The sequence below is a fragment of the Anser brachyrhynchus genome (assembly GCF_964034855.1).
Source record: "Anser brachyrhynchus genome assembly, chromosome: 26".
In the NCBI taxonomy this organism is placed as follows: Eukaryota; Metazoa; Chordata; class Aves; order Anseriformes; family Anatidae; genus Anser; species Anser brachyrhynchus.
In genome coordinates this window covers 3,056,197-3,074,292 of record NC_137719.1, presented here as the reverse complement: position 1 = coordinate 3,074,292, position 18,096 = coordinate 3,056,197, and the positions used below count along the sequence as shown (strand labels likewise).

The 18,096-nt window shown below is 41.6% G+C and overlaps 1 protein-coding gene across 13 annotated transcripts in view; it reads right to left on the bottom strand.

Moving 5' to 3' along the window:
• LRRTM4 (leucine rich repeat transmembrane neuronal 4) overlaps positions 1-18,096 on the bottom strand; it is a 328,293-nt gene that overhangs the window by 208,234 nt on the left and 101,963 nt on the right. For 8 of the 13 annotated variants that reach the window (XR_013942197.1, XR_013942198.1, XR_013942199.1 and 5 more), the window contains exons 1-4: positions 13,513-13,749; positions 13,138-13,199; positions 10,589-10,732; positions 6,699-6,807 (exon numbers count right to left, since the gene is read on the bottom strand). The gene's annotated coding sequence lies outside the window, so the exon portion shown is untranslated. Of the gene's footprint in view, positions 1-6,698; positions 6,808-9,396; positions 9,509-10,588; positions 10,733-10,925; positions 13,021-13,046; positions 13,200-13,512 lie in introns of those variants that run through there. The other 5 variants (XM_080568449.1, XM_080568446.1, XM_080568448.1 and 2 more) reach the window with 5 other exon arrangements.

Sequence of the window (18,096 nt, the reverse complement as noted above, 5' to 3'; positions counted from 1 at the left end):
CCCCACAAACACACCCGTGCTGTTTGGGGTTTCCAAGGCAGCTCAAGCACCCCAAGGCAGCACCGTGCTGTGCCCTAACACTTGTAACCTGGGCTCCTAAAGCTTATTTCCTTGCGCAGTCTGCTCCCTCTGTCCTGGAGTTTAGATGCCAAAATGGTGGATTTATTTTATTTATTTTCTTAATAAAGTCTGGCATGAACTGACACTGCGTTATTCATTTTTTAAAAATTGCCCCTTTTCACTGAACAGCATCCTGCCCAGCGTTTTACAGCCCGCATCGCTTGACGTTTCCGTGCACTTGTACTGCTTATTCCAAGTTAACACAACAAAAATGAAATTCCATAAAACTCAAGGGCAGACTCAGAGCTCCTCTGTTTCAGTTCCATGCGACCCTATTGCCACTATCCCAACTCACCACTGCCCAGCCCCAGCACCTTGCCCCCCACAGGAGCAAACAGGCTGGGACACAGAATGGGCAAAGTAGTCAAGCTCCATTTAAAAATAAAAAAATCAATCCACAAAAAAAAAAAAAGCCAACTCTTTTTCCCCTCTGTCTGCATCCAGACTGTGATATCTTGAAACTTCTGAATAAAAAAAGTTTTTTGTTTGTCCTATTATGAGAATTTGTTGCTATCTGCAGATCAGAGCCAGATTTGAATAAGAAAAATCTAATTAATCCCCGTTTTTACTCCGAAATGGCCAGCTATGCTCACACCTTCCTCAAACAAGGTTCGGAACTTCATTACCATAAATGATATCGAAAGGACTTTTTCCAGATCTGTATTAACTACCTCTGCATTACGGTCAGTACCACTTCAGCTAACATTCATATTTATTCATGATACAATTTCCTAATAAAGGTAAAAGCTGAAGTGTGCAGCTATTATACCTCGTGTTGATAATTCTCCAGGAAGAGTCCATTTGAAACTCTGCCAGATCACAGACCGACCTGAGAAGTGATGTCTAAAGCAACCGTGCAGATTTCCAGGGGATGTCTTTTCCTGGATTCCTGGATCCTTTGATCTCGCATCAGCTGAAGCAGCATTGTCATAAGCTGTCCTGCTGCTATGCACTTATTGAGGCTCAAAAAATAACATGTTTCTACAAAAAGTTTTAAATAATTTTAGTTTCGCAGAAGTCTTCTGATACTGTAACTGAAAATATGAATTCTAAAACAGAAAGCTTTGATACTGTAGGTAATCAAAAAAACAAGTGAGCTTTCACTCAACAACATAAAGGGGGTTGGTTGGTTGCTTGTGGGATGTTTTGGTTGGTTGGTTTTTTGTTTTGTTTTGTTTTTACATTTTCTAACAAAAAAAACATTTGACAAAGAAGAAAAAAGATGGGAAACTTGCAATCAGTCTAAATAGGTGGTTCTGGAGAGAAAAAAAAAAGCAAACCTCATCAAGGAAAGGAGGATGAAAATGCCCGTTTGTGGTTTTGTTCCGTTTCTTTGGAGCGGTGAGTGGAACGAGACAGAAGCTCAGAGAAACCTGAAATGTTCTAAGTGCTTGGCTGATCCTCGTCCAGCTGGCAAAGCCTCCTGCCACCTGACCAGGAGTTACCTAGAGAAATTATCCATACTAATAAGTTCATGTGCCATGGGATCTATAGTTTCTCTTCCATGATAATGAACCTGTATTTGTCTAGTTAAGTTGGTGATCAATACTAACAGTTGTAATTTTATATACATATTTGTTAAGTATGCTTGGAATTTTGGCCTTGAGCCTTTCAGCTTACCAGCTTGTTTCCATGTACAAAGGCTTAGCAATTAATAGCAACAATAGATTGTATTTACATTGCTCCTGCATAGCGTAACACATTTTACTGGGAAAGACACGTGAAGGATAAAGGAGCCTACGAGGTGTTTTGGCCTCTCCACAGCATGGCCAGATCCATGTCTGCAAAGCTCCTGACTCGCTCAGGCAGCAAATAGTACTTTTTGCTTCCCCTTGATCTACTAAGCCATTAGGGTGCATTCAAGTTGCATTTTCAAGGCTTTACAAATTCATTTAGACTTCTTGGACAGATTTAGAGATTTCAGGCAAAGAAAGAACGATTACAGTCATCCAGTCTGGCCTCCTATAAAATAGAGGACAAGAATCCTCCCAAAATACTTCTCCACCAGACCCGTAATTTCTGCGACGACGTCTGTTTCATAAAGATGAGTGGCCTTTCTCTGAAAATCACAAAAGCTGCAAGAACTGCCCAATTCCAGTGCAAGCTGTTGCTGTGTGTAACAATCCTCACTGGTGAAGTGTTTAAGAGCCAGAGCTTTTTGGAAAAGCCTATATTCAGCCCGGTCTATATTCAGGATCTCCCCCTTACCTCTGTCTGGTGTTTACTCCGAAGTCAGGCACAGAAGTAGAGCCTTCCAGCTGCAGTCTTACATCAGCCACAGCAGGAGAGTCTTGCAGATGCGTTTGTTCCCAACAAGTCCTTTTTTTATCAGGTGTTCACGTACCCTGACGCATGCGACGGATCCTCCAACGTGCAGTCGAAGACACAACCCCATTACCTCCTACCAAAGAATTTTTGCTCTCTGGGCCACCTACAACAGCTGATGTGAAGCACAGACTCAGAGAGTCTCAGCTGTGGTGGTCCCAGCTTTGGTCTCTGCACCTCACCCAGGAGAGCAGAGCATGCTCCAGGCCAAGACAGACCCTACACCAGCCCATCTGTTGGATGCTCTTAAGTTTCTTTTCAAGCAGACATTCTCGCAGGCATACCATCTTCAGCAAGATGCATTTCCTCTTCATTTAATTAAGGTTTTATTTTTCTTTCCTCAGACATCTAATAACTACTTTTATTTATAAATTTATCTGATTAATGACAAATGTCTAGTCTCAGCTTTAATTACTTTTGAAGCAGTCAAGAGCCTTAGGAAACCCAATCCAGCCATAAACAGGCAGCCAGCAATACCAAACTTTCATACTCTACAATTAACTACAAACGAAAGCCCTGCTTTTCTATCCAAATGCCAATCCCTTAGTTTACACCTCTAATAAATAGTTTACAGGGTCATAAATCGGAACGGAATTTATGGGCAGGATGATAAAGCCAGAAGCTACTGAAGATGCTTCCTGCTGCCAGCATTTGGGAGACCGAAAGGTGGTTGAAGCTACAGCGGTCTGACCACCATCCACGTTAGCTGGGATGTAGCACACTGAACAAGCCAGAAAGGAAAATGCTGACGATGCTACGAGAGGCAGAAGCCTGTTCTTGGCAGACAGCAGGAAACTAGAACATGAAACCTTCCTAATGGTCTGATTCCAGAAAAGAAAAGGAACCAAAGCAGATGTACAGTCTCACCTCCTTCCTTCTGAGAGGAATTATCACAATGACTTAATATGCTGTAATATCTTGGCTGGAGGACACATCCTGCCCAGTGTGACCCCAGCACACAGGATCAGCACATCCCAGTGGTACGCAGCGTGGGGTTTTGCCCCTCTGGTTGCCCTCTGGTTAAATCTCATTTCAAGTTGCAAAAGCTTTTTTCTTTTCTTTTTTTTTTTGAAATTCACCTCGCTGTTATTTGCCAAATAACAATACAAATACATCAAGGAATTGATTGAGCAGCGAGGAGGTAATCAGCAAGGAGTATCCGAGGCACGACAGCACCTCGCACTGCAACTTTGCAACTGTCTGCAAAGGAACAGCTCGCCTAGAAAAGAATTAACATGCACACACATACCAAAGACAAAGCAACTAAATGCGACACAAAACCACGCTGATGAGCTCCTCAAGATTAAACTACTTCTGCTTCTCTCTCTGTTGGACGTGGCTGCAATAAACTGGGGACCCCAAGCCCTGTGCTGTACATTAATGTATATTTCACGCTCCAAGCCAGAGCAGTGGGGTTTTTGCCCTTGGAAAAGGGTCAAATTAAGGCAAAATCTGCAGTAGTGGCAGGCTAACCTGTTAATGGCGATGCATCCTAAAGCTGTAATGGTGTTTTATGGCATTACATAGGGCACAGTAGTGAATTTGCTCATGGAACACTTTTTCTGCCATCAAGGTGGCTGTGATCAAAAGGTCTCCCAGAGCTTTGCATTTTAGGACCTATTCTAGGTCAAGAGCACTCAACAGAATGATTTTATAATTGGCATCTTCTATTTTATTAAAGAGATACTTTTTTTTCAGTGCTCATTATCCCTTCCTGTCCATTTCTTTTGGAATATTTACGTTTGAAATTTCTGCGTGGTGTCCTGAGCTCCCAAAAACAAGACAATGGCTTTGTCTTTTATCAGTATTTCTACATATTTTTATCTTCCTCAACAGTCCTTTAAAATATTGCCTTCATACAAGGAAAGATTTACGGTCAGAGTTTTGAAGGCATAATCGAAGAAGAAAAAAGAATCTCTCTTCGGCCTGTGCTGGAGAGCAGCCTGGAAAACCTACAAGATCTACTTAGGTGAACCCTTATATTCATATTTTGTAGAAGTTTTATTTTAAATTTAGTGGTGTTTTTTTTTCATTATTTTATCTGCCTCTGAAATTGTGCATACTTCTAGGGACTTCAGAATATACTGCCTTTAATATCTGCCTTCTTCCAGTGATAGACAAGTCTGTAATCAGGTACTGAGAGATGTATTTTTTTTCTTCAGTAAGCTATTAGAAATGAAATTAAATAAAATACCCTACCCCTCAACTGTATCAATTTGATTAGGAGTCTATGAAGCCTTCTTTGAAAACTCCTACAGCTTCTAAAAATACGACAGTGGCTGAAAGAATTAATCACTAAATACAGACAAGAAACAAAGCCTCTGCTTTTGAGCAGCACTCGTCAGAGCAGTCTGGGATCTTCATATGGTTTTGAAGCCTGGGCCACCTGGGAGAGCTTCATGCTTCCCTCTTGTGCTACCAGCACAAGCTGGGCGGTTTTCCCTTCCACCTCCCCTATTGCAGTGCAACAAATACGTACGTGGAATCGAAAAGACAGTTTCCTAGTGATAAATGTTCACCAGAGGGATATCTGACCTCTTTTCGTCAACTGAGAAAAATGGTCAAAGCATTTCCAATGGAAAAAAAACCAAACCACCTAACAAAAACCACAGGCAATTCACCAGGAGAAATCCTAGTTTTGAAAAAAAATAATTCTTACTTTGCTCGGAAAATACCCACAACCCCAGATGCCCAAAACTTTCAGATACTAAGTTCTCTTTCATTTTAGTCCTTTGCTGAAAAGTGATTACGCTTTTTAAATTAGCCAAGTTTTGATCTATGAGACATAATAAACGATCAATAGAATATAGACGGCATTTTAAGATTAAAAAGAAAGGAAGATTTTCTTTAAAAATACTTCCCATTAACTTCCTGTGACGGACAGCGAGATTCCCACTGTTCTTGTTGCTGTACCACTGTAATTTTGGTATAAGAATCCAGGAATAATCCTACATGTGAAAATCAACTTTTAATCATATTTCTCTATTTCTTCATAATATATTGCACCACGCTGGTAAGCACATTTAAGATTTTCCCTGCAGTTTCTCATAACTGCAGCCAATTGAGTAAAATTAAACTGTACTTAGGATTAGCCAGATAAGATGCTCGGGAGCTGCAGAAAACAGCAGCATCGGTGCAAGGGAGGAACACGTAGCTGCTAAGCTCTTGCCTACTAAAGACAATACCAAAGCTCTGGTCAACCACTGCCGAATGCTTTGAGGCACTTTTGGTGGACCACCCTTGTCAAGCAGCTGGGTTTTGGCAGCAATTAGAGTGGGCATTTAAGTCGGGTTTCATTCCAGCTTTTTCAAAGTGTTTCATTAAAACAGATAGGATTTAAATAAATGAATTCATCCCAAAGGACATCTGGACATCTGTTAGTACCAAAGTAAATTTCTGTTTAGCTAAATCCTGAGGCTTTATCTATCAGATGGATAATCTTCGACATTTATATTCCCTCGCCATTCCCAGCCCCCCATCGTTTGGCACCTGCCAATCTTGGATGTAGGTTCTGGAAAGAGCCCTGCCCATCTACAGGACTATCTATCCGGACCTTGAACGAGAATAATGGCCCAAATCCTGGAAGGTAACCTTCTAAACCCCTAAAAGTCAGCAATTTTTAAATGTAAGCAGATCCTTCAGAGCTGACTTGTACCATGCCTAGACCAGCTACTGCAGAAGCCACCCAACTGCCCCAGACTAATATGTTTATCAGAGAAGCAGTAAATATTCAGTCTGAAAGGTATCAAAAATATAAAACTGTTAGTGGAACATTTCTCTCCCCCACTTAGATGGCACTTACTAAATTCAAGATGATGCTGAAGCATGTAATAATATGTCATTTACCCACAACTCATTCCTCTTTTCCACGCTGACTGTGTTTAAGGTCATCATTTCTACTGAAAATGATCCTTGAGTTAGTTAATTGAATAAAAGTAATTCAGATCTGGCAATTGTTAATAAATTTGAAGTCCTATGATTTGGTTAATCTTTGGGACCATCAAGAGGCTAAGAAGTCACTTGTCTTTAATGTTATTAAAGATGGAAACATCTACGCTTTGCAGTATGATGTTGCTGCATTAATGTACAGTCATTTATGTTTCAAAGTGCAAAATGAGAGTGTTGGCATTCAGGAACGGCAGACGTGACAATTTTTAAATCAAGACAAGATTTACTAAACATGTCCATAACATTGTAACCGAGCCCATTTCAGGCCACAGAGGGGACATTTCACACTCCTCTGGAAGACTTACCCAAGCACATTAATCGATGGTCATTCATGCAGCCGCCTTTTGGAGGGATTTTTTTGTTTCTTTGTTCCAATGGGGTAGAAGAGGAGGGTTGGAGATGACGACAAGAACTCTGCAAATACAAGGGCCCAATGGATAAACATGGTCAACCTCAGAGGGACATTAATAAAAGTAGGGGGAGTGAGGAGGAGAGCATAAGTTCAATGCCTTTGAGTCAGCCGCGCACTCCAAACAAGACTTCTTTGCAATTAAATGATCGAGTCTACCCTACTTCCCTGCAGTCTTAATCTATGGGTTTTCTTTCTGATGACCTAGTATTTGTTTGTTTGTTTAATCTAATTGAATGAAATCATTTATCATTTGTGGAATAAACATCTCACCAAAACTCCTTACTGCAATCCAAATAAACTTCCCTCCTTTATCTAATTTTACCATGTACTTTATTTCTAAGCTCAGTCTAAAAATGAGTATCCTTTACAGCAACACTATTTGGGAAGTTTATAAAGAGTTAATACGATGTTACTACATGTGTTAATACTCTTAATTGGCAGTTGCAGTCCTACATATGATTTATAACGATGTTTTAACCATCTCTAACACCTACAAGCCATGCATGCAATTGCTATTAAGCATTTGTTAGCCCTGCATAAATTACATACAACTACAGTCTTAATATGAAATATGATCAGTTTCCCTCTAAAGGTGCAATTTTCATTCTACATTCTTCTTCTATACACGGCACATGGAAAGTGCTTAAGTGCAGCAAAGTGCTGTTGTGTAGCGGGAGAAACAACACTATGAATCTGAAGAAGTGCAAATTCCAAGAAACAGCTCAATGACAAGCACAGAGTGGGGAGTGGGAAAGATGGAAATAGGGAAAGGTTTCTTGATGATGTCTCTGCAGTTTTCCTAAGGCTAAGAAGAGACCATGAGAAAATACCACGTGCTTACTTTTTGTCTTCCTCTTATATTTTAAAAGCCCCAAATTATCCAGGCAAAATAAATACATAAATAAATAAAATTCTCCAGCCAGCAGCACCACAACTGGCTAGCTGCAACACAGACTTCCACGTTGTCCTACCAGCATCCTTTATTTCAGGAAACGAGAGCTGGGAAGATCATTCCACCTCCAATGCACAAATCAAACCACTGGCAGAGCTAGCGAAGAGGTCAATGAGACTGCCTACAGCAGAGCCAGGTGTGATGGTGCTTCAGCAACACGTGCGTTTGTCCAGGAGACGCTGAAGGAGGATGACCAACTGATTTCCATACTAAGCATCAGACTGCCACTAGCCAAGCCTGGCAGGAATCGGAGCAGCCTGGACCCAAACCAATGACCTCCTATAAACGACTATGTCGATGCAATCCCCAAGTGCTATTGAGGCAGAGAGATATTTAATTAAAATATCAAGAATAAGAGACTCTTCCAGCTGGACAATTATTCAACACAGGACTGACTATGCACTTCATTAAGAGATTGTTACCGGGACAAAACACGTCCATGTTATTGGAAATCACACCTTTAAGCAAATTTCTTCCCAGCTCTGGGATTTGGTGAGAAGTGGTTTCTGGAACTGCCCACCGAAGGGAACCTCGCTCCACATCTGGAGTCCAACAAGGCTCCTGAATGGGGGATTTTGTCACGGGTGCATCATTTGCTTCCAAATACGCAAAGCATTTTGCATACTAAAATGTTTACGTTTCCCAGCACAGAGCACAAAGGGAAAATGCTGTTGATGCTCTCAGTATGGAACACCATTGCACAAAGCCTGCTCGGATAACATCTTGCACAGACACCTGGGATCTTGTACTTTTCCTGTAATGCCACATTTTTCCCTCTTTGGTCCCAGCTACACCACTACCCCATCAGACACGCTTCCAAATTACTTAGCATTATCCCCGATGGAAGTTATTGACACCTTCAATTAGCCTGTCTGGATTTCATGTAAATATCTTCAAGTCATTTCTTTTCAGATGAGCCTGGAAATTCTATAGGCTACAAATGTGTACAAATTCTCTAAGCTAATCTGGCGCATTTTGAAAGAGACAGATGTGTTCACACTTGATGCAGACTAGGTGACGTACATACACAGATAAACAGAAGTCTATGTATGGAAACGTGCACATGTATTTTATGAACTAGATTGCACATCACATTTTGCTCAACTTACTTTGCACGACGCCACTGAAATGAGGATGACTGCAGACATCTGTATAAAGTTAATTGGTAAGTCTTTCAAAACATGACTTCTTTCAATGTACTTTACAAGCAAAACCAATAATTATGGGGGCCTGATTTAGTGATTTCTAAGGTACCTATACTGAGTTTCAAAATGAGTCTTAAACGAGTGCCATTTAAGACCATGATGGAAATTGGATCCTGCTTGCCTAAATTATTTTAGGAGAGTTTCCTGGAAAGCAGAGCGTTGGGGTGGGTACAGTAGCAGGTGCAGGAGGACAGACATTGAGGGGGTTTGCATGCATGCATGCATTTCAGTTCTCCAAAGGAATCAACCTGTCTCATTACTACATTTTAACTCATGGTGGGCATTTTTGTAGGGGTAAGTCTACAGGACAGAGATACGTGATCCAGCCAATAATAACAATTCAAATCACAGGATTAAACACTATGAACTCAGGGAAGGTTTTTAGGAAAATGAGAATGTGTTTCACTATATCAGCTTGGACAGGACTGCCTTACTTCTTTCAGCTTTCAGCTCCAGAGGAATGATTTGGTGGTAAGGCTTACTTCAAATCGGAACAGCCAGGCTGCTTTCAATTCCCTTCCTTTAATCTGGCCTCATTCACAATGGCTGAAATAGAGACAGGAATCAGAAATCAAATGCTGCTAATAAAAGCTAGTATGAATCTTCGTTTCAAGGGCTACTGAACTCAGACCTTGGCTTTTCCTTCCCCCCTCTCTCCCCACTGCTAGTAAACTATGAATAAATTAGCAATTGGAGTGTAATGGCTGGAGCAACTTCATTAATATACTGTCATCCTGCGCAGAGGTACAACTTCTGACATTGAGACTCTAATGTCCTGTGAATTATTGATGGAAATGTATACATTCAAGTTCTCATCCTCAGCTCTTCATATGTGAAGCGTTTGATCGTCAACATTTGGCTGGTACATTAAAAACAGCATACAATAAAACCCTTTCTGGATTCCTCAGTGTTCTTCTACACTTGTCCCAGCTTACCATGAACGTATCATGTATTTTAGCGTAGTATATACAAACAGCAACACTGTTCCCCTAGCTGTATGCACGGAGCCACATACACAGGTAAGAAAAAAGAGAACTTAGCCAACTAAGCAAAGATGCAGAGGGAAGATGACTGTCTCCCCATTTAACAGATCAAGAACTGAGACTTCAAAGGACTGACATGCCCAAAGCCTTGCAAAATGTCTCTTTGATGCATAAAATGACTTCGAACAGAACCTGCACCTTTTCATATTCCACCCATGGCTTACCCATGACCACCTTTCTTGTCATCCAGGCAAGCACCCCAGTTATGACCAAGCATAAAAACCCTCCAGGATACAGTCAAGTTCCCTAATCGTGGACCACATTAAATACCGTGGATTTAAGAGCCATGTTAACCATGAGCCACTGAAAAAACAAGGCACATAGTGATAAGAGAAGAGGCAACAAACACAAGTCAAGACACAGGAAATGTCATCATGGGATGATTGCTCACAGAGTTTGTGGAATCTCCACCATCAGAAATATTCAAAATTGGACTGAATGCAGGCTGAAGGAACCTGACCTAGTTGAATTGCTTCGAACAGAAACGGTTGGAATATGGATGACCAGAGGTCCCTGCCCACATCAATTACTCTATGAAAGGAAAATAAGCACCTAGAACTTTAAGAGTGAATTAGATACATACCTTAATGCTTTCGTATAATTCTATCAGGCATCACTCAGTGTTTTCAGTAAGGAAAGAAATCTGTAAATCACGACTGAATTTCCCCATGTGACGCCCTCATATGAAAGGATAGGTTTTCAAACGTGGAGTACCTCAAACTGGAACCTGAAATGCAAAAAGAAAGCTCTCAGCACTCAATAAGCTTAATTCATCCAGAAATCTGAATGACAGGACAGGCAAATAAACAGCAGATGAACTCTTCAGAAACAATACACAGCTAAATGAAAGATTCCAGCTGATTTTAATTGAATATTTTACTGGATTTCTATTTGAGTGTATTCAAAATAAGAAGTCTCACCAAATTGGATTTTTTCTTTGATCAGTCTTGATTCCATCTGACATACACAACCTGGAATACGCAAACCATTAATCCTCGCTATAGTTTTCATTTGTTGAGGAGCTCACAAAGGCTTTCTTTCCCTTGCTACCCTTTTTACACTCTTCAAACCCCGTTCATAGGGAGTTTCCAATCTACCCAGCAGATTCATGACTTAGATGATCAAACTCCACCGACATTAGCATCATTTTTATTTTTTATTTTTTCACAATAAGATGAATAGTAGGAAAAGACTGTCCTCCATCTAACTGTATATTGAAATTCTATACAGGCCACAGGAGTACATCCGCACCACTGACAGTGGGTGGGACTGCCCTTAAAAGACAAGAGAGACAGGCAGGCAACGAGGGAAGATTTGCAGAAGACCTGATTCTACAAGCCCACCCTAACCCCCTGCTCAGGTCCTGCTGCGGGTGCAGGGACCCGAGTGAAGGCATCCGTTAGCCTTCTCCCACAGCTGCACTTCTAAGTACCAGCTGTAGTACCAAATCTCTTTCTTCTAAGCATTTGGAATCTGAGCAAAGGTAATTTCCTTTCTTAGCCCTCAATTAAGGCATGAAAGACCGAGAATGGCAGCCTGTAGCTGTTCCCCTTCTGAAAACTTTAGTAGAAGGCACTGGGATCCTGCAGCTGCTGCTGGTCATTTTCCCTGCATCATTAACTCCTCTTCCCCTCTCATGCGGTGGAGTGGGATCACAGCTGAAGGGTTCAGTCGGATCAAAGCTTTCTGATCTTGCTCTCTCTGTCCCTATTGATGTCACCATGGCAGGTATACCTGCTGATCAAAGCTAACAAGCATGTGGCTCCAACATCACCAATTTGCTCCCATTCACGGCACTCGGAGGTGTCCTACTGGAGACTTTCCTGGCTAGGAAGAACAATGTTACTCATTTTACTCACAAACTACAGCACAGCCTCGAGGTTTCAACCCAATACAAAGCCTCCCTGAGGCTACCCAAGCTCCAGAGTACCTTCTCTGTACTTTGCTATTTATCTGACTGAAGTACAGCGTTATTTACTGTTTGCATTGCAATGGCATTTAGAAGTCACTGCGATGGGCATGGGTACAAGTTGCTGTCCAGACGGATGAAAAGACAGCATCGTCCAAGGAGCTAATAATGCAAACAAAACGCTGAGGTGGATGGGAACAGACAACTGTGTTCTGACCACATAAAAGCAGGAAACAGAACTGACTGGCACAATGCATGCCAAGATAAAAATATCACCTATTTATGCATTTTGTGGGAAGGGAAAAAAATGAAAGGAATTTCAGGACAAACAAGGAATCATTCTTTAAAAACATATAAATCTCAACTCAGGGATTCACTTGGAAAAACATCATTCAGCAGGTTGTGGAAATGTATCTTTCATGTTCTGCCTTATTTAACAGTACTAACTAGTGCAACTTATTGCCACAGGATCTCATTAACCTATGAATCAAGATTAAAAAAAAATTATAGTGACTACCAATGCCTTCAACTTAATAAGGAGAAAAGCAATATTCAAGTATTTCAAAAGAGGGCTAAATCTTACGTACATCAACCTTTTATTAATGGGTGCTAGAGGGAATATTTCCTGGTGGAGAAATCATCCTTTACCTACTGCAGCACCGAGTACACCTTGTCCTGAAGGAGGTGCTGGAAAGGAGAATATAGGAACAACTGGACCATTTCTGTTAGGCACAGGGGACATACTATTTGACACCCTTCCAGAGCATTATGTTACCGAGGCCGTATGTTCTGGCATCAGTAATCTTCCTCTAAGGCTGCTCCACACGAAGCTAGAGCACATAGCTTGTACGTGGCCCCAGCACCCTGCTCTGGGTGTCCCGGCTTCAGCAGGGGCTCGGACCAGGCGGCCCCAGAGATGCCTCCCAGCCTTAACCGTGCAAGTTGTACAAGCCAAAGCTTCTCGCAAATTTCCTTCTGAAAACCTTGCTTTACTTGAAGCCTTAAGTCACTGTGAATGGGGAGGGGAAAAAAGGCCTGGAAGCTCCGGCGGCAGGCATGAAGTGGGGAAGAAATACCGAGTGCACCAACAGGAAAACTTTGCCTTGTCGCTCCTCATTACCACAGCTGTTACCAGCGAGGTTAAAGCCTTGTCCAGAGCACGCTCTCCAGCAGCTGAGCATCCTTAAACCTGACGGACACCAAGGGCACTCAGCACATCTCACCATCAAGCCTTTCTTCCCCGGAGCAGTTACCAAAGGAGCCTCTTGTGCAAGCACCGATTACCCTTGAAATAAACAAGCAAACACATTACAGAAGAGACTTAATGTCGCAGTTTTAGAGCTTAGAGACGATTTACAATCCTGCAGTAGTACACGGATGTTTTCAGAACAAAACTGAAATTAAACCTCAAGGTTGATTTACGGAACAAGGAAGCTGAATTTCTGAATGCTGCTGTCACGCATGAGATGTGCTCGGAGACAACTCAGGCCACGTTCAGGCTTGAGTTATACGGGAGTAAATCCAAGCAGCAGACAATCCTCCCCACCCCGTGTCTGCAAAAAAAGCTGTGGAAAACCTCTGTTTAGAAATAAATTCACCTCTATCGCCACAGGCCTTCCAGCATCTCTCCCTCTCATTGCTAAGGGCAGTGGCACAAAGACGGGATCTTCGGAGCTCAGCTGCTCGTTCCCACCTGGAATTCTCTGGGTTTGCCATCGAAACCACGGCGGCATCAAGCGCTGTGTCGCAGACGGGATTATTCTTCTGTGGAGCCCTGTGGCTCTCATCTGTTTTATTTACGTTGTTTCTGGTAAAGCCTTCTTAGAGATCTGGAACTGTATGAAACAAATAATAGGGTATGTGCTCTAAGCTGTTATCTGGAGCTCGCAGGAAGGCTACCTACTGATTTGACCCTACCAATTTTTCCTGAGTTAGGCAATTTGGGGTTTGGACAGCTGCTTGGACACACAACCCATTTCAACCATCAGCGGCTGCTGGCAGGCTTTCACTAGGTGACATGTTTTTAATACATCTGCTATTCTGCTAGAAGAAATCCAAACCACTTACAAAGCTAACGAGTACAGAAAAACAGGGATAAAGCTACTTGAAAAGTAAAACATTAGCCAAAAAAAGTCTTAAAGCACCAGCAATGCACACCCCCTTTATCTACATGGTTGTCAAAGGAAATGCTGTTATTCAAAGCGGTGGGTAATTGTCTGAATGTTTTCATCTTCCAGGACTTAGACTGCACTGAACCACAAAGCCTTGCTTGTAGAGAAATGTATTGTAGTCGAAAAATACTGTCCCTCTAGTATTCTGCTGCGTGTACTCGTTTTGAGTAAAAGCAAGCAATCACGCAGTCTAGGAGACTGTCACTGATGAACCCTGAAATAGCCATTTAGCAGAAACCACAAGCAAAAGCAAAAATAAAGGTCATTTATTTAATTCAGAAATTTACCTCACTCCTTGCATTGTACTAAATACGCTATTAAGGATAAAAATTAATTGAAGTGGATGCACATCCTGCCAACCAGGAAAAAAAAAAAACACCTTTTATTTGCTTCTAACCTTTCTTATTTTCATGACAATGTCTGCATTTTCTCTCTTTAAAACACAAACAAGTCAATGTAAGCATGGCTGGAAGGCTAAGATGATTATGGGATAATTCGTGTTTGCAAGACCAAGCAAAATCAATTGCAATTGTTTAGGAACCAAGCACATTAAATGGTGGTGAAAAGATATTTGCTGGACTCTGACAAAATGGCTTTTTTAAATCCCAACAATGAGAAGGGATAGACTGACAAATACCCTTAGGAACTGGTTCAGAAATGTGCATGCTATCCTACCTGCAGTGGTAATGCAAGGACTCATCTGTATCTGCTGCAGCTGAAATACAAGTGGATCTTGACAATATTTAAACAAAAAAGTGCCAATCCCTCCCCCAAAAAATTGTATGAGAGATTGACTGGCTCGGGACATCAATTTAATTCTCTGCTATACCAGATTAAACACAGAATTACTCAATTAACTTCAGATTAATTATGCCTCTCAGGTAAACATGCTACCTGTCACCTGGGCTAGCACAAGGCACTGAGTCACGGGGTATCAGATCGAACCCCCCTCACCCTGACAAGAGGACCTCTCGTCGCCGATCAAACCCTTTATCTGCATTTTTAACCAACTCCCTCCACTGACAGGGTGCGCATGAAGTGGGGTCACACATGTTCTAAGAAAAATTCCCCTCGGGTATTTCGTTATCTATTTTGTGTTCCCCGGGGTTTCTGCTGCACGTACAGAAAACACTGGCTATGCCCTCAAGTTTGTAAAGCAAACAGATACAAACTTGCTGCTGCACTGATTTATTTTTTTTTAAATAAGAGCTGCTGGTTCTTAATGGGTTCTCAAGTAATGTGTCTTGGTTTAATTATTTATGACGATGCTTGATGGTCTCATTACTAGGTCATACATGACCTCTGGGTAGTGTCTTCATCCTTCCAGATTAATAAGTTATTGTGACACAAATAACTTTGGCAATTACTTCTTCTTTAGTGCCAGAGAGAGATGTATTTTTTGCTCAGGAAAAAGGTCGATTTTAACAAACACAAATGTCCTTTAAAAAACAGACAGTACCTCCACACTCAAGAGGCCAATTATTCATTCTTTATGCATTTTTTTTTAATCCCAGCTCCTGCTTTCTAAGACTTGGGCAAGTTGTGAGGGTTATCTTGAGCCACGTCCTTTAGATAATCTGCACAAAAAGCCTAAGGAGTCCTTTAACTCTTTGTCAAACTGTTGTAAACTCTGTGCAGTGTCAGGAAGCACCCAATTTTAAGGTGCTGACTTTTAGTCAGACTTAAAAAATTAGTATCTTCCATTATTTATCTTCAGAACTCCTTCATAAGATAGAATTACCCACTCTTTAAGGACAGCTAGATTACAGAATATCTGGAGTGACAAACTGGAAATGACAAACTACTGCAGGAAAAGAAAAAACAACCACTCAAAACACAAGTTAAGAAAAGTCAAAATGTAGATCCAACTCTGCATTAATGCAGACCAAACTCTGCATTATTTCAGTGCAGAAACACTGAACAATATCACATACATATGTAAGTATTTAGTTCCTATGGTAGTCATCTAAATAATGCAAGGTGGGTTTCTACTGCAGCTGAAAGGAGACAGTAGAGTGGAGGATTCCAAAATTACCTCCTGAAACAAACATTTTTTTATTTTTTTTCCTGGTGGTAAGACTATGTTTTGAATTGAGATTTTTCACTCGACAATTTTCAGCCAACACAACTGCTGCCCCTCGGCAAAGGAAAGGACACTCCTGGCCGTGTCCTCTGAAGAGCAGAGATGTCTCCCTGGGGTGCTGCATTATTTAGGCATGGGGCATATTCATCAGAGGGCTGACAAAGAGGGATATTCTCTGTGAATTATTTTCACAGATTACTTTCAGCATCTGATCATCCCCTTTTGTGTCTTTGATTTTCCCTCTCAGAAGCAAACCGCAATTGGCAGGTTTCATGTTCAACAGTGATGAGTTCCTTCATCCTTTGAGCCTGACTGTGCAGGGCTGTCTCATCTGTCCCCTGCAGGACTGAATTTCAGGGCAATCCTTTTCAGGCAGGGCAAACTCTTCATGCATCAAGCAACAATGCTCAAGATCATTCTAAGAAAAGCATTCACGGAAAGGAAACGGAGCTGCATTCCCGGGCAGCTGGCAAAACTTCTCATCTACTCAAAGGACAGAGGTCAAGGGAAAAAAAATTAATCTTTAAAAACACGTCTTTATTCTGACTTTTCCCATCTCTGCCCAAGAGCTCTAAGGCAGGAAGGAGGTGGTTATTTAGCTGGAGTGCTTGTGGCCTCACCTCCCCCAGGCAGCTCACTCATCGCTTTCTTTTTGTGCTAGTTCCGATTCCTGTGGTTGTTTGTCAATCTATAGAAGCCCATCATTTGGAGTTAAATTCTCACCTAGCATGAGAACGATTCAAGATTACACTCAGCAAGAAATGCCTTCAGGGGAAAAAAAAGCATGAATCCGCTAGAAGAAAGGCGATCCATAACTGTTTGAGTCAACATTCAATTATGATTATGAATGCCCTAAAATGCTGACCACCCACACTGATCTGGGAAAGAAACAACAATAACAATGAAAAAACATCAAACCACCACCACCGCCAAACAAACCAGCATGGGAAAACCCACCAAAAACATTCAGCAGAGTGGGATGAGCCTAGAAATTTGGTTTCTATTTCTGTCCGCATTTTGACAAGTTCCCTCCCCTACCTGTTCTCACCTTTCTTCCTACTGGAGCAAGGCTTTTCTCAACCAGTTATGATGATTTACGCTGTGCCAGCAGCTAAGCACATGACGCACAAATTGCATGCAGAGAATCCTCAAGGGATGTTCCCTATTGAAAAGAAACTGGCACGAGACACCTATGGACACCCTGTTGAGGCTGGTTTATCAATAACAGCCTTTGAATTTTAGGCAAAGCACACAGAGAATTATGCCGGGAAGCGTTTAACACAGCTCTTCTCACCAGTGCTTGCTCGGTAACAGCATGTTCCTTGGGGAGCTGAGCACAGAACCACGCAGGAATCCCCACAAGCTCTTCCATGGTGAGCAGCATCTAGCAAGTTAATAAGGTTTTCTCACATTTATAAACATAGGCACTTACCAATTGTGAACTACTTCTGAAAAGGCTGCCTTGGTCTATTATTTAAACGTGGATTACTGATGCTGCAAAAACAGCAACACGTCAGGAAATATATTTCGTTAATGTGTTTATTTACCTGAGAGACTGGAAGTGCCCCCTCAAGACCATGTCAGGTCTTAAAAGTTTTTATTAAAATCAAACATAAAACCTTGTCGTTATACTCATCATCCAGTCAAGCACTTAAATGGCTCCTGGGGGGGCTGCTCTAGCCTGTCCTACACTTCATACCATAAATTCAGCAGAAATGGTCCAGAGACTTGCTTTTTTCTCCACTTTTAATTAACAGGGGGTGGGTGAGTGGGTGAGTGTTGCACTCGGTTTACACAGCTGCCCAAAATACATGCCAACATAGCAGCTAAAATAAACCAGTTGTCAAAACTAGTTATTGTCTTGAAGAAAAACAAAACCAAGAGTGAGATTTTAGAAGAAAAAGGAAAAAGAACAAGAAACAGCAAAG